General features: G+C 36.3%; 1 protein-coding gene across 9 annotated transcripts in view; it reads right to left on the reverse strand.

Moving 5' to 3' along the window:
* The window catches only part of Sarm (sterile alpha and armadillo motif), a 184,499-nt gene that overhangs the window by 36,371 nt on the left and 132,617 nt on the right, over positions 1 to 15,511 (reverse strand). Inside the window, exon 1 of one of the 9 annotated variants that reach the window (XM_069136799.1) lies at positions 12,750 to 12,765. The exons of the other annotated variants lie outside the window; for them this stretch is intronic. The gene's annotated coding sequence lies outside the window, so the exon portion shown is untranslated. Of the gene's footprint in view, positions 1 to 12,749; positions 12,766 to 15,511 lie in introns of those variants that run through there. 9 annotated transcript variants of the gene reach the window in all.

Genomic DNA, 15,511 nt, shown 5'->3' on the forward strand with positions numbered 1-15,511 from the left:
TGAGCTGCGGAAACGACGGTTTTACATTTTTCTTTATTTTCTAACGGTGGATTACCGTCCATCCATCATCTGTGCGGTAAACGATAGAGTGAAAAAAAGAAAAAAAAATAAAATAAAGTAAAAAAGAACGAACGAAATACTAATTATCGTCAGCATCGTTCACAATTTTTTTGTTTTTTTCCAACTTTTCGCATCTCTTTTTTTTATTTTCCAGCAAAAATATTTTCACCCGCCGAATCGTAGGTGAGAATTAGAAAAATGATTTCCCTAGATACAGATGTTCGGAAAAGTTGTAAATTCATTCTTTCGTTGGTCGGTTGGTTGGTTGGTTGTTTTGGGGGGGGGGGATAAAATAGATCTGTGAATGTTATCGATACTTTTTTCCTCACTTTATCTCGCTTTTTGTATGTTTGTTTACTCGGAAGAAAGTAGGAAAAAAATGTTATCCGACGAATAGATTTTGCGAATAATTAATTTGCAAACAGTAGCGTGGTACATTGATTGTCATATAAAAAACTTTATGAATATTGGATGAGTTTTATTTATTTATATTTATTTTTTTTTTGGAAAAATCACAACGATTCAGCTCTCACTAAATTCGAAGTTAATCGTCGATTTAACTTATACATTTTCTGAGTTTTCGTATCTTCGGTAAATAATACAAAGCCTCTGTCTTGTGTAATAATAAATAGGGAAAACTGTTGCAATATTTTCAACGACGTTAACCAACGATGATAATGATCCCAGAAGAAAAACGATTTTCCCTAACACTCTGTAGCAATATTCTCACGGCATGACAAAAGAATAAAATTCCCGCCGTTCCCGTTTATATCCTCGATGATAGTTTCGCGATCGTAATCAGCATCATCATCGTTTCATCAATTAATCTTGATGCGGTACAGAAGACAAACCGAGATCGCCGGCATGTATACGTGATATTATGTTTAGGGTGAAAATTTTTCTTCGACATTTCTTGTACGTACAACGTTTACACTCGTATAGATATTACAATGCTTGTCGACTTTTTTCCGCATCAATCGTATTCCGCGGGGTTTTACACATATACAAACACCGCCATTGCCGACTGTTTCCGCTACTAGGAAGATATTACAACCGCCTCAGAGACTGAAATACGAAATACAAACGCGTCCGTTCGCCTATCGCATCACGTACTCGTTGCTCATACTCACGATGTTATCGTAACTCGTGACGCAGGATTCTCGGTAGTTCAAATCTTGAGCGTTTCGAGAGCCGGTATAATATATATGTATACACCAAGTACGCGCATAAGTAATACGTATGAAGTGTGTCTAAATATCGGCAAGGAAGAGAAGAGGGAGGTAAGTACAAAAAAAAAAAAAACAAAAAAAAAAAAACGCATAACGCGCCATTTATAAATAGCCTCTGTAATCACTCTTGAAGCCGTGTTAAAACCGCGAACTTTGTAACGTATCCTCATCGATATGATGTTAAATACGTTACACGTGCATGTATGCATATATTAGGGTGAGCCAAAAAAAAACTGACCTATCGAATCTATGGTCTTAAAGGGACCTATTTACCGAGAAAAAAATTCTCTCGTTTGGACAAATTTTTCAGCTCAATTTTAAAAGTTGTCGCTGGCCACTTGAAATTTCCCATTTAAATTGCAGGCAAAAAAAATTTTTTTTTATTAAAAATGTTATACCTGTTGAACCGTATGAATTAAAAAAATTTTCCAAGCATATTCTTGCAGGGCATTAAATTCTCTAAAAAAAAGACCGTGGAGTTGATCTCTTATAATCCAAATTCGTATACTTACGGGCCATGAAAGTCGAAGTGGAAATATGCGGTATAGCGTTAATGCAAACTTATAATCGAACTTTAACGACAAATAATTAAAGAACAAAAACAATTTATTTTGCAAGTAGTGCAATTACATCGCCAGCACTATCCTAATTGTAAGAAGCAAAGTTTTTTATCAATAATTAAAAAGAATTAATTTTTTCAATTACATATATTTTTTTTTCAGTTGGTAAAAACATTATCACACAGTGAAAGGATTCGTTAAAACTTAACCAAATACGGGGAGAGAGAAATGTTCTTGTGACTCATAAAAATTTCGATGATGAAACAATTTGTGTTATCAAACGAAGCCTAGAGTTTGTTTGACCTGACTAAAAAAATTTTTGGCCCACATTGGATCCACCGTATTTGGTAAATTGTGAAATTTTTTTACGAGATGACGCGTGACATGACAGAGAAAAATTTCTGGTTGATGGTTACCGTAGAGCGTTGAGTTCTTAACTATTTTAATTTTCTACCATAACCGAAAACTACAGGTCCGGGTAAAAACTGAAAATAAGTATTATAAATATAACCAAAAAATCTAGCATGCGTTACTATTCTTTTCGTTTTTATACTCATTTGTGTCAATATTTCTTTCAAACATTGCGATAATTTCATTTTTACAGCAACAATAAATTAATACAAAGCGTTATTGAAAACAGCAAAAATGGAGTAATTTCAACAAACAGATTTAATTTTGGAAATACAATGTAGAAAATGTATTATCGACGACTATAACTACGTTGAATACTGATAAAAAATAATTCCAACAATATTAAGACAGTTATTGGTAACGTTACTAATTTTCTTTACTATATTATTTTCTAGTAACTCTAACAATCGAAATTTTTGTTCAATGTCGCGAGAGACATCGGGAGCTTCTGCCTACAGAGTTCGGTTATATAGTTAGACGTAAGAATTCGTGCACGGTTAAAATAGTGACGGTATATATTTCGTAAAAATCGTCGTTGAATCGGGTCACGTCACGGTTTTGTAATTACGCTACCAGGAACTTATCAGGTTAATCTAAACGCCCGGCGTCGCGCCACCGTCGATCATAGTTTTCGCGGTTACGTTATGAATGAAATATTCGACTCGCTCAAACTCGCTTACGACAAGTTGCGCACGCGCACGTCAGCGCGCCATTTTAAAAAGGTACAGCATCGTTCTCAGAAACAACTGGGATATTCGTAGGACTGAGTAAGAATTTCAGATTTATTATACTCATAGACTTATCTCATGCGTGTTATCTCTATGTATGTATGAAAGAGATGTCGTATCAACTCCCAGCGCAAAGCCCTGAACCTAGAAACATGAAATTTGGGGTACTTCGTCCTTTTATGAGGTAATCCGCAAATTCTGAGTGAGGAATTTTTTGAAATTCGACTCCTAATGGTACGGAAAGAGAGTTGAAACGTGTTCTTGCGGATTGATCGATATCTCTTGGGTCCTCATTCAAATGCTTGAATTAAATTTCAGAACTTTCCGAAATTCGACTGTTAAGGGGATGAAAAGGTTCAATGCAATTTATATCAGAATTGCAGGAAGAAAAAAATACTCACTATGATATTTGAAGTCGTTAAAAAATTGATTGATGTTATATGAAGTTGTACAGTGCAGTTGAGTCCAGTAGTGATTATAAAACGATGTAACAGTTGGGTGCGAATGGAGTTTTGTTGGTCGTGATTGGCTTACAATTAACTCTAAATCACCTCGTCCATACCCGACATTTGCATGTACCACTTGATGCAGTGCAGCGGTTACCTAAAGACACTAACTAGAGAGAGAGAGAGAGAGAGAGAGAGAGAGAGAGAAGTTATCCTATTTATAATCCGTTGCAACCGAATTGCCGGGCAGTCTGCCAGGAATTTTCAAGCTTAGCCTCGCCTTCGTTCTATTTAGTTGTTTCATTTTGTTTTTCTTCAGTACAAATTTTTTTTTTCATTCTAATTATCTTTTTTATTTCGATTTCAAACAGAGAACATCAGGTGCAACCTCAATCATGATAAAATAAAAAAACCGGAGAATGGAATTACTCGTATTAACAAAAATGTTGACTTTATTGTAATTATTTGTGAAAAATTGTTGAAAAAAAAAACTGTTAATCTATTTTACGAATACGATACAAAAAATACTCGAATATCTTTAGATTTTTAAAGGCATCTCTTTGCATCAAACAAGACTGTCAAGTGATAGGATGTATATGTTTAGATCATTGATATGTACATAATAATGACCGATGATTAATTCGTGCAATTTATGCATATGTGTACTCGTTTCTTGAAATAAAGAAAAATAAAAAAATAAAAAATGTATTTCTGTTGAATATCGTGTATTTAGCATAAGTCTCGTACAGTACAGGCGGTAGCGAATAATCGTATATTGTTTCGATACATAAAATGTGTCCGAAACAACCTTGTCAGAAACATAGAGAACGTGTGATTCAGATGCAACCCGATCCCACGCACGCCTCTCATTCGTCAGTCTGGATACGGATTAATTAGCATATGACACGAGATTTGAAGCTTGTGTATTATTGCGGACGAGTGAAAGATTAATTTATATTCATCTATAATAATTATACTACGATACAAAGTAGACGTTTCAGCCTCTTATTCTGCAGCTGTAAGTTATAAAAGGAACGAAAAATTGATTCGTGATTAACCTCGAGTAGCAATAATTATTCAGCCAACAGAAATTTTATTTTGTCACATCCTTTTTCGATATTCAATGTTTTCAATCAATCTCGTCTTACGAATAGAAAATGGGGCAAAATTCGGACAGGATATAATGCGGTAGATTCGCACGAGCTTTTTTCCGATAAATTACAACACCAGTGTATCTCGATACGTCCGATTCCCCTTTTCCTTCTTCGTAAGCCCGTTCGATATTAATAATTATAGAATATGTACGGGAAATATGAACTACATGACGCTACATAAGACGGAATTCTCTGTACTTCGTATGAATAATAAAATCGTTATAAAAAAAGTTACGTTCCTTTAATCGAGGGGATTTCATCAAATTTTTGTCGTATATTGATTTTTTATTATACAAATTCGCATATCCTTGACCGTTTTTATTTTATGCGTATCCTGGAGAAAGAGACCAGAGAATCAAAGAAATGGGAGGAAAAAAGCGGCGACTTCTTCGAAAGAGTGAAATTTGCCATGGCAGGATTGGTCACGTATCGAGACGCGGAATGCGGAATTAATTGATCCGCGATACTTGTTTACGATACAGCGAGTGAAGAAAAAATAAAACCTATCTTTGCTTTCTAAAATATCTGAACCATATGTACCGGAAGCGAAGAAACTTCCGGCAAGGATTCGAATCGATTTTAAATATCCGTACATTAGAGCGGTTCTTATTTTCTTATGGTTCTTATTTGGATTTTGGGGGTTAGGGCGAAGAAATTCCAACATTACAAAAATAAGAACCACCCTAATGTATATAATACATGATGTGCACATAGACATGTAACGTACGGATGAACGCGATTACCGAGTGAAGAAGGAATTGTAGAAGAGGCGGTGAAAGGGCCAAAAGCCCGAGGCAATACTCACTCCAATAACCTTTTCAGCAGCGAAAGCTTGTTCATGATATACATTTTCAATCATTCGTCGCAACTTTCCCATTCAGCAATAATACGTTCAATTGACCCGACTATACGTAATTGACGAGGAGAATCGGTCAGCGGTTATTCTCTGATCCCCAATTAACCAACTTCTTGATTTATCTCTTCGCGGATGTTGCTTGTTTTCTTTCCCTTTTTCTTACCTCAGTTTCTATTTTTACTCACATTCAGATAAAACACGCAATAACTAAACCTGTACAAGTAATAACGGGGCAAACAAGAAGTTGAGAATAAAAGGATAAGTCAAGTGAGTCAATAACGCGTCTCAATATTTTGTACATAATTCATTCGGGATTCGTAATCGAAGAGAATGAGAATCGGTACGTAACGCGTGAAAAGGATCGCGAATAATCTGAAATCTGAAATTTGATGCTACACTTCGAGTAACGAGCAACGATTAATTACTATAATCACAATTATTGTTTCAATTTTTTTTCTTCTCTTTCTTTTACCCCGGCGAAACTTGCGATCATTGAGTGATCGAGGGGCGGGCATCGGGCGATGATTCTAATAACACGTTCGAGAGAAGATCTGCATATCCAGTTTTCTCGACGAGGGCTGTCAGCATTTAACAGGTGAGCAAGGTGAATCATCCACGGAATGCACGAGGCGTGAGAGAAGTGAGAAGAGGAGGGGGAAATAAAAGGTGTAGAAAAGTGTTACACGACGAGATGATTCACCCGGCGTTACGTTCTTATCGAACAATCGTCTCTCTTCTTATCTTCCATACGAGTCTTCATTTGGCTGTTTACCCGACCGATGACAATGCAGAGCTGGTTGTACGAACGCACAATGATACCGATGATAGCAGTTTTTTTTTTTTTTTTTTTTTTTTTTTGCGGGGCGCAGAGAAAAAAAATAATGGAATGTACGAACGACCTTCCAGAGTCGATGAATTCGAATGACTTGGCGTCTTCGAGCGTGAATTCAAACGTCTAGGCTAATCGAATTCGAGTCAATTTTTATGACTTGTTACCGAATTTATTCCCGAGGATTCGTACACTTGAAAATCATCAACATTGATTTCAAGTTACTTGTATCGATTTTTATTTTATCATCTGATTTTCATTGACTTCTAATGGCGCCCCTGATTTCCGAGAACTCACAACGCATCGCTTGATATCACCTGTAACGCTGAGTAATATGGAAAGCCAATGAAAAAAAAAGACCCGATAAGATGGAAATCATTGGAGTGTCAAGGAATTGAAATCATTCGTCGTTTATCGCTGTTTCTACGCTTGTCGATTCCATCAATACGCTATCGTGTGATTTCGGGTGACTCGGTACGATTTCGGTTATCTAGGTTAATTCCTCGTTATTCCAAAGAATATTTCAGTCATTCAAGTTTCCTTGATTGACGATACGATTTCAAGTTATTAAATTTATAAGCTCCTTGTGCGAATCGGCACACTTTAAATATCACAATTTTGGAGACGAAGGTAAAAAGGGACGTTGAAAAATTGCTCATTGTGGAGGTAATTAACAAGTTTAACCGGATAAAAAAATATATATATATATATATATATATTGAATTTGAGGAGTTTTGATCACAATAAATTGATTTCAAACAATTAAAACCATAATTGGCAGAGAAAACTGACAGAGTTTGACGGTCACATAAATCAACCTGTCTCTAGGCCAATTTTAAACCGCGCGGCGATCTCGAACTGCGAGAGAAGTCAAATAATCATCAATCTTCGTCCGTCTGACTATTGTAACATCGTTAAGCACAGTGATCGTATTGTCATCAACGACTCATAACGATGATCGACGGGAGCAATGCGAACAGAATGCGAAATACGTACAATCGTGAAGGGGAGTCGATGTGATAAAAGGTCGAACTTGTTGCTCTTCGAATCTATTGTCGCTCAATCGTACGAAAAATTACACCTACTCTTGCGAGTTCTATTAGGTATACTGGCAAAAATACGTCCGCGATGACATCAGTTTTTTGTACAGTACGCTAGTAGGATTAGTCAGAAAAATAACAATACGAAATCATTGTTATTTCACATTGCAATCAACTGTCTTTGCAAAGACAGATTACCTTTTTAATTACGAATTTTGACATACGAGTGTTTTTCACACTTTCGAAAAACTGAAGGACGAAAAAGAAAACTTCAAACAGTGTTCAAATTCCGCCGGAATTAAACCGATTAGGTTTGCTCGTAACTTTCGTTTGTTCAAAGCAAGCATACGGTAGAGGGAGCTGCCGTAGCGCGGGAAACGGGGGAAAATTTGAATTTCGCAATGTTTTTAACTGGCACAAAACATCCGTCTGATCAACAATTAATTCTGCAGAGATTGATTGGACAGGATCAAGCATACCGTTGTAGCTCATGGTCCAGTTATTATGCAAGTGACAAAACCAAAAAAAAAAAAAAAAGAACCTGAAACTCTTTTCAATTGTGAAATGTAATTGTGGTTCAACGGCGCCCGACCGGCATCGCTGTGAAGTGCGTAAGGAAGGCTTACATACAGCATCGCAAGAAGATTTGTATGAGTCACTTAAGAATGCTGCAGAAATTCTTCAGGTGAACGCATCGGGGTTTCCCTTTTCTCTTTTTCGGCTCGTACCCCGGCGCTCCCTTTTTATCTTTTCCTCGCTCCTTCTCTCTCTCTCTCTCTCTCTCTCTCTCTCTCTCTCTCTGTGTCTCTCTCTCTCTCTCTACCCAGGTTAGTGGAACAGTGTCCCATGGTCCCTAAACGATTATTCAGGAATGTCTACGCGTTTTTGTACCAGGGGGGCCCTTATTATGTACCTCAGCGTTCGGGGAACGTCGAGAGGATCGGAGGGATCGGTTTTCGGTATGCGAAGTATTCCTACAGGGAACATTGCAAGAGAACCGCGTTTCGTCATATCCGGTCTTAATAATTATGTCATACTCGTGCATTATTATATCTTCACCGAATAATTTCTTATCGCGCAAGTACAACGCGAAGTTTTCTTTTTCGTGCATAGTAAATGTGTAATCGAGTTCAAGGATCCGTAATATGGAAATTCCAATTCCGAATTCTTACGACATTAAACACGACTTTAGGCATGGAGTTCTAGTTATCTTTTATTTATATCAAATATTGCCCCGCATGTATCTACACACGATTCTTGGAATTATTTACCAGCATACGAGTAGGTGGGTAGAATGCTTCATTAATTATATCTCCAACGTAACTATATTTAACCGATAACAGGCACTGATAATATTATATAAGTCTTTTCTCAACAAACCTGTGTGTTCGTGTGGTTAGATATGTAACGTATTTATTATCAATATGAATCATTCTCCGCGTATAGCGTATTTAATCAGAGGCCTTTTTTTTCACACGATTCCGTGAATGAGGAAAATTATACAATATGCTTGCGTTCAAGCGAACGAAGAAACGAATGTCATAATTTTTGACGTAGAGAAAAGAAGGAAATATAAAGGGCTAAGTAATTGTTCGGGAAAAGAAATATTTCAATCGCGTATAAAATGATTTTCCATCATGAAACATTTTCACAGATTTCGAAGGAAGTCAGTCGAGAATTCTTCATACGGTTATTTGTTTATGTCTCATCGATAAAAGGTATTCCGAGATGAAAAATATAAAAATAAAAAAAAAAAAAAAAATAAAAAAAAAAAATGTAACACACCCAACAAACATTCCACACCTTTGAATTAGTCCAAGAAATCGAAAATCCCTCTGATCCTGTATTATGTGTATACATGTGAATAATATGTACACAAGTGCTATATTCGCATCAAAAGATAAAGTTTAGATTTCGTCGAGGAATTTCATCGTCATCGCCTTCTATTTACTCATAAAACAATTACGCTTCCACGGTTTCTTATCGCTCCACATTTATGTCTAAAGTATACCGGTCATCTTTATACCGTCATAGACATTGCAGTGGGTATATAGATGTGCGATTACGTGACGTTCGGTTTTTATTTTGAATTTGATTAAACTTTTCGCCCTGTCCCAATTAATCTTCGGACGATAATCGCCTTTAACGTCACTGATGTAATTATAACGATGTCGACGCCACGTGATGTCCGATCAGGATTCTAATCAATCTCCGATTACGATATACCCACTGTCTGATCGTGAAAAGAATTTCTAGAATTTCCCACTGCCATTTTATTCGTACTCTATCCTATAATGATGATGCATGTACAGTAATATTCATTCATGCTTTCCCGTTCTGCATGGCTACTTTATTTTGGGTCCGAAACAAAATGTGAACTCGATTCTTTACGAATTATATGACAATGACTCCTAATTATGGAGGGTAGAGGTTAGGAGGACTATCTCCGTGTATAGAAAGTGCCAGTAAAGTAGAGTACATATGAGATTGCGTCGCTGTAGCAAAAGGGACATATTTAAAAGAAAGCGTCAAGAATTGTTTTAGCAGGATAGAATTAAACGGAGAAAGATAGATATCCGCTTTGCGAAGGCGCTGTTTTCAGAAAACTTATGAAATGATAATTTCAAGTCCCAATTAAATAAAGTTATTTGTTCCATTTATTAAATCTGTCGTTAGCAAATTTGAAATTTAAGAATGGGTATCAATAACGTCTCGTGGCAAGTTTTTAGGTTATATTGAGCATATTTTCATTTCACTACGTTAGCAGTTGACCGTGCACTTAGGGCACTTTTATCATCTAATCTAGTCATCGCAACTACTTCGATATTTTACTACTTCCCTTTGACATACCTCACTTCATCTATAACGGCCATGTTCAGGTTGAACCCTTATTGTTTATCAGCGCTAGTATATAACAAGTCTGGTGACTTATTGAACCGCTAATTGCCGCTTTGTAGCAAACACTTTTCCATTTCAAAACTCAGATGACATTGTCCTCCTTACCTCTACCCTCCATACTCTCAATCTCTCACGTCAGGTGCATCGTCATTCATTGTCACATAATTCGTATAGAAGCGCATTTTGTTTCGAACCCAAAACAAGGTAGCCGGAAAGGGAAGGCATTAGTGAATATTACTGTGCAACCGGTGGGCGGATACTCTGATATTACCTTCAAACGTATTGGCCACTTGCCGCCGAGATTTGGCCAGCTTTAACATGAGTTGAGATACCCGGAAGTTCACTTCATTTTGCATGAATTAACGGAAATAATGAAATGTACAATAAGAGTGATATTACATACAAAACAAAAACATTTTCGTTTACTTGGAGTGGAATATAGCATAGAATGATCCGTCTGTCAATGTGTGATGTTAAATTTATAGTATAATTATAAAAATACCAATGGCTAGATTCACTTATTTACCGGGATTTTAAATTACAACAATCTGTTTTTGAGTCTAAATAAAGCATAAACAGAAAGAAGCATTGAAAGATAAGAGCTACTTTACGTTACGTTACTCCGAGGTTCCAGGCGACATCTAGACGTCAGAGTGGCGAGGCTTTGCGACTAGGTAGTCGTATCGACGGATAAATAATACGAATCGCTGTGGTTGCGGGGTATTCTTTAATTGTTATTTCGTTTTTTTTTTGTTTTTTACTTGCTAGTTTTAACTTTGGTTTTATTACAATGATTGTCAGTGAATGGTCAATTTTCTTTTTAAAATTCAGACTTTTTTAATAACATCGTGCATACCAGTTTTGCAATTTGACACGCATAAACTCAATCCGCTATTTTGAGTAGTACAATACGTTAAAAAATTTCAAAATAATCTGAGATATGACGTGAATTAAGCATATCAAGTAACTAATTGAATTATCGTCAAGAAATGTTATTTAAATACAACATATTTTTCTGCTAACCCTCCGAACAAAATACGGTAATAAATTGTATCAAGAATAATGATCGTTTTTCATATATGAGAGTTTAATCTATTTATCGTTACCCGCTTAATCGGCCAATATTTACAATATTTTGCATCAGCTTTCAGGTAAGAAAAAAAAAATTGATACAATAAATTAAAATTTCCCAAGAATCTTTACTTTTTCTGTTTCAAATAACTTTCTTTTCTTCTGCTCAATCAAACTAACCTACAAACTGTATCTTGGAAATTTATTCTCTTCACGAGGCAGCAAATGGGGGCAGTTAAAGGTTGATTGCCCCCTCCCCCCCCCCCAAACTTCGCCGCTGCAACGAAATTCGATCCGGCGGGGGAATACCCGACGTGCAACGGGTGCCGATGACGTATCGCGTGCGGAGAAGTAGGTGTTTGGTCGTGTCGTGCCCCGCAAGCCGAGGAAACGATCGTGTAGATGGCGCGGGCCAGAGGGGCGATGGCGGGGGGGCCTTGGGTCTGATTGTGAGTCTGGAATGCGCCGGTGTCGCGTCGGCGCAGACCGTCCGAGCGGCCTGACCATCGACCTACGTTATGAATGAATGAATGGGAATCCCTCGGGCTTTCGTCACTCCCTCTCTCTCTCTCTCACTCTGCTCTCTCTATTTCCTCTCTGTATTTTTCTCCGTGTATGAGTCACACGATCGTGGGGGATCGAGAGCCCGCCATGCGGAGACGACGCTCTCGTCTTACCCGCTCGCCCAGTCAACCTCTTTGTCAGACAGAAAGGCGCTCCTGTCCGACAGTGGCTCTCAACTTGGGGTTCCGAAATCTTTTCTCACCGTTTGTCTAACTGTTCAGTTGAACGGAACGTCTATTAATAAGGATTGTGAAAAGTTTTACACAGATTTCCGTAAAAAAAAGGATAGGCAAAGGGAGTATTAATGCGAATATCGCATTGCAAAAATAAAAGATGCGAAATGATTTTAGTTAAAGAATTAAATATAATGGCTACTGTAAATGTTGAATTGACCAAACTGGGACGATCATTGAGTTTGCCTGTTTCGAATGAAAAAAAAATCGATAAAGTAATTCAACTGAAGTTTCAAAAATGAGGAAACCAAATAATTAAAAACCACCTTGAAGTGTCGATCATTTTTATTCATAGATGTGCAATCATTAAAGTTTCGCCCGTTTATCGATATTGGGTCTGAATTTTTGTGAATTGGGATTCAATTTACAAAGTTGTTAGACTTGCTAAGGATTTGCAAATATAGATTGATTAATAGTTCGCAACAATAGAAAAATCGAATAAACATATAATCACTCGGAGAATTTGGAAGTCCAAACTTTAGGATAATCGACGGAAAATGGAGTTCCACAATTTGTTCAGCATATGATCGTTTTCCATCTTCATTTTCACGCAATCAATTTTCTGCAGTTTTTCATGATTTTCGTTAATTTCATAATGTTATAGACATCAAATTTACCCACGCTTGGCATTATGTGCGGCAGTTTCTACTTTACGACGGCAAAGACTTACTCTTCATCCGGAAGTTCTGTTGATTCTCAATAGAAACTCACCTGGAACAGAAAAAATATAAAAAAATTAGATCAATAAACAAATTACAACTTTTTAAATTTCATCTTCAATTCGGTTGGATCAAAGCAAGGACTGTCAAAATTAAAAAAAGGAATAACCATTTTTTTGGTAACTTCTCACCGCCAGGTTGGCATCACTGTCACAAGGTAATCTTATCTTTATTTTCCTTCGCCCTGAAGCTTGAACATGATCGTAAAATACGGTATAACTGGGTCAATTGGTTGTTGAAAAATTGTCTTCACAAAATAAATAATACAGCAGTCAGGATTGGTAGGTATAATAATAATATGTAACCAATTATATCACAATTACTCATAGGAACGGTGAAAAAACCGCTACAGGGTGTCTCTACTGAGAACTTTTATTTCCCAGAATATGAAACTAAAATTCCCTAAAACTTTCATCTCTTCCGTAGTTTATTCCAGCTACGGGTCGAGTTGCGGTTGAAAATTTTCGGTTAAAATTTAAACGGGTATGATATAAATTATCAGACGGAATGGTTGACGGGTATTAGACACGTGATATACCGGCGATACGGTCGAGTCCCCGACCTGTAATGTACATTAATATCAAGTCCCTCGTTCGAATCAATTTATTTTGCGCGGGGCAACGAATATGGAGAGAAAGATAACCGACGAGGAAACGTGACGGGGATAAGTACTCGAGAAAACTTGTGGGCGGCGTTAATTGCCACTGGCGCCGCATTGACGCCGCCATTTATACCTATACGTATATATTCCAGCAACGGGATCTTCGTCTCTCAGTTTTATTATATTACAAATTATACACGCATATTATACCTGTGATCACTCGGTTGACTTTTAATCGGCAGGAGAATTCAAATGTCAACGGGTTGCTGCACCATTCATTCATCCTCTTTCACGGAGAGAAGAGAAAGAGCACAGTTTACTCGAAACAGCGGTAAAAAAAGGGACGCGTCAAAGTTTTTGGTTTGAAAAAAAAAAAAAAAAGAAAAAAAAAAACCAACGTCAACTATATTTTTTATTACAAATTTATCAGATTTTCTAGAGTAAATTCTGTACTTTACGCAGCATATTTTACCAAAAAAACCTGTTGTATCCCGTTTTTCCTTTAGTTTTGAATAAAATCTGCTCTTTTATTCTCTCCGTGTTATTTTCTGATTTCCAGCTTTCTTGATTATCATTTCCCGATATTTAATTGCAAACATATTTAACAGTTTCATTACCAATTGAATTATACTAAAATTACCCTTATGCGATATCGAAGAAATTTTCATACGCTTAATTTAAAAGAATCCGAAAGACGCTTCCCTTTAGATTATGAAAAGAGTTACTACCGTTGACGGAAAAAAGTTTACTTATTTTTTTTTTCGTTGCAACGAGTATAATAATTGCACACTTATAATATGCTAAAGTGAAATATACGCGTATCGTGTAAATGCGTCAGAAATTTCAACAACATAGAAGGTGATTTATAAATCGCTTTAGGATCGAATTCAGCAACCGTGACATGATTCGTTGACTGAAATTTCACAGTTAATCTCGAACAGATCGAACAGTTAACCGATAAATAACACCGCGATTGCCTCCTTATTCGTTACAGAATAGTAATCTTTAATTATGCTGTATACAAGCTACTGTATTAATTATTATTATTATTATTATTGTGGTTGTTATTATTGTTATCGTAATTATTTTAAACTGCATTTTATATAAGAACTATTCGGATCGCGTGTCTCTAATTAAAAATTCTACGCTCATACACCGATTGCGAGTTATTTACTGCAGCAAGGATCGATCTGCGTTTCACGTTTTGTATTTTAATAGGTACATATAATAGCTATGCGTAACTACCTATATAATTGAACTGAATTGCAATGCTGCGCAATTATCGACACAGGATAAGTAAATGGACGACGTACCTGTACTGATCTCGAAGTGCGGAGGCTAGCTTTGATTATACGTATACCGTTGTATTTTATACAGCTGTATATATCTATATATATGCGGCAAAAATTCCGCACAGTATCAAGTCGCTATCTAAAGATGCGCAGACTTTTCCACGCGTCCATCATTTATACGGTTATTCTTTAAATGCGAATTTGGTATATTCTGCATTTTCGTAGTTTCCATAAATGAGAATTTTGCTATAAAAGAAACTAGAATTATAGGTTAAAAGCGACAAACAGTCTCTTTGGTTTTTTAAACACACATATTACGAATATGATGGAAAATTTATTTACCCTATAATTTTTGTACAAAACCGAGTTTTTATTTTCTTTGAATACATGTGAGATGTGAGATACAATTTTTATCAAAAACAATACATCTTGATTTCATGAAAATCAATTCATTCCGTAGACTCAAACAGTAGATTAAAAAATGATAAATGAAAAAAAAAAAAAAAAAGAAATCTGATATTTTTATCCCCGGTGAAATTCACAACTTTTTCGTTCAAATCCGAGTTCACATTACCATAAGCTGCATGTTATTGTGTTTTTATTTATTCAGAATGTAATTGAAAACACTGGTACGATAAAGGATAATAGAAGATTTTTATCTTTCATAGGTCAACTACCACATAGCCCAACAATAAAATCCCGCGATCAAAATTCCAAAATTTTCCATATTTTCAAGTCATATAATCGTTAGAGAATCGCCTTGAGCAATGGATCGTGATTATACTGTTTAATATACCAACGCGTTACACGCGCATAAGTT

This window comes from Neodiprion pinetum, chromosome 5, assembly GCF_021155775.2.
Source record: "Neodiprion pinetum isolate iyNeoPine1 chromosome 5, iyNeoPine1.2, whole genome shotgun sequence".
Lineage (NCBI taxonomy): Eukaryota > Metazoa > Arthropoda > Insecta > Hymenoptera > Diprionidae > Neodiprion > Neodiprion pinetum.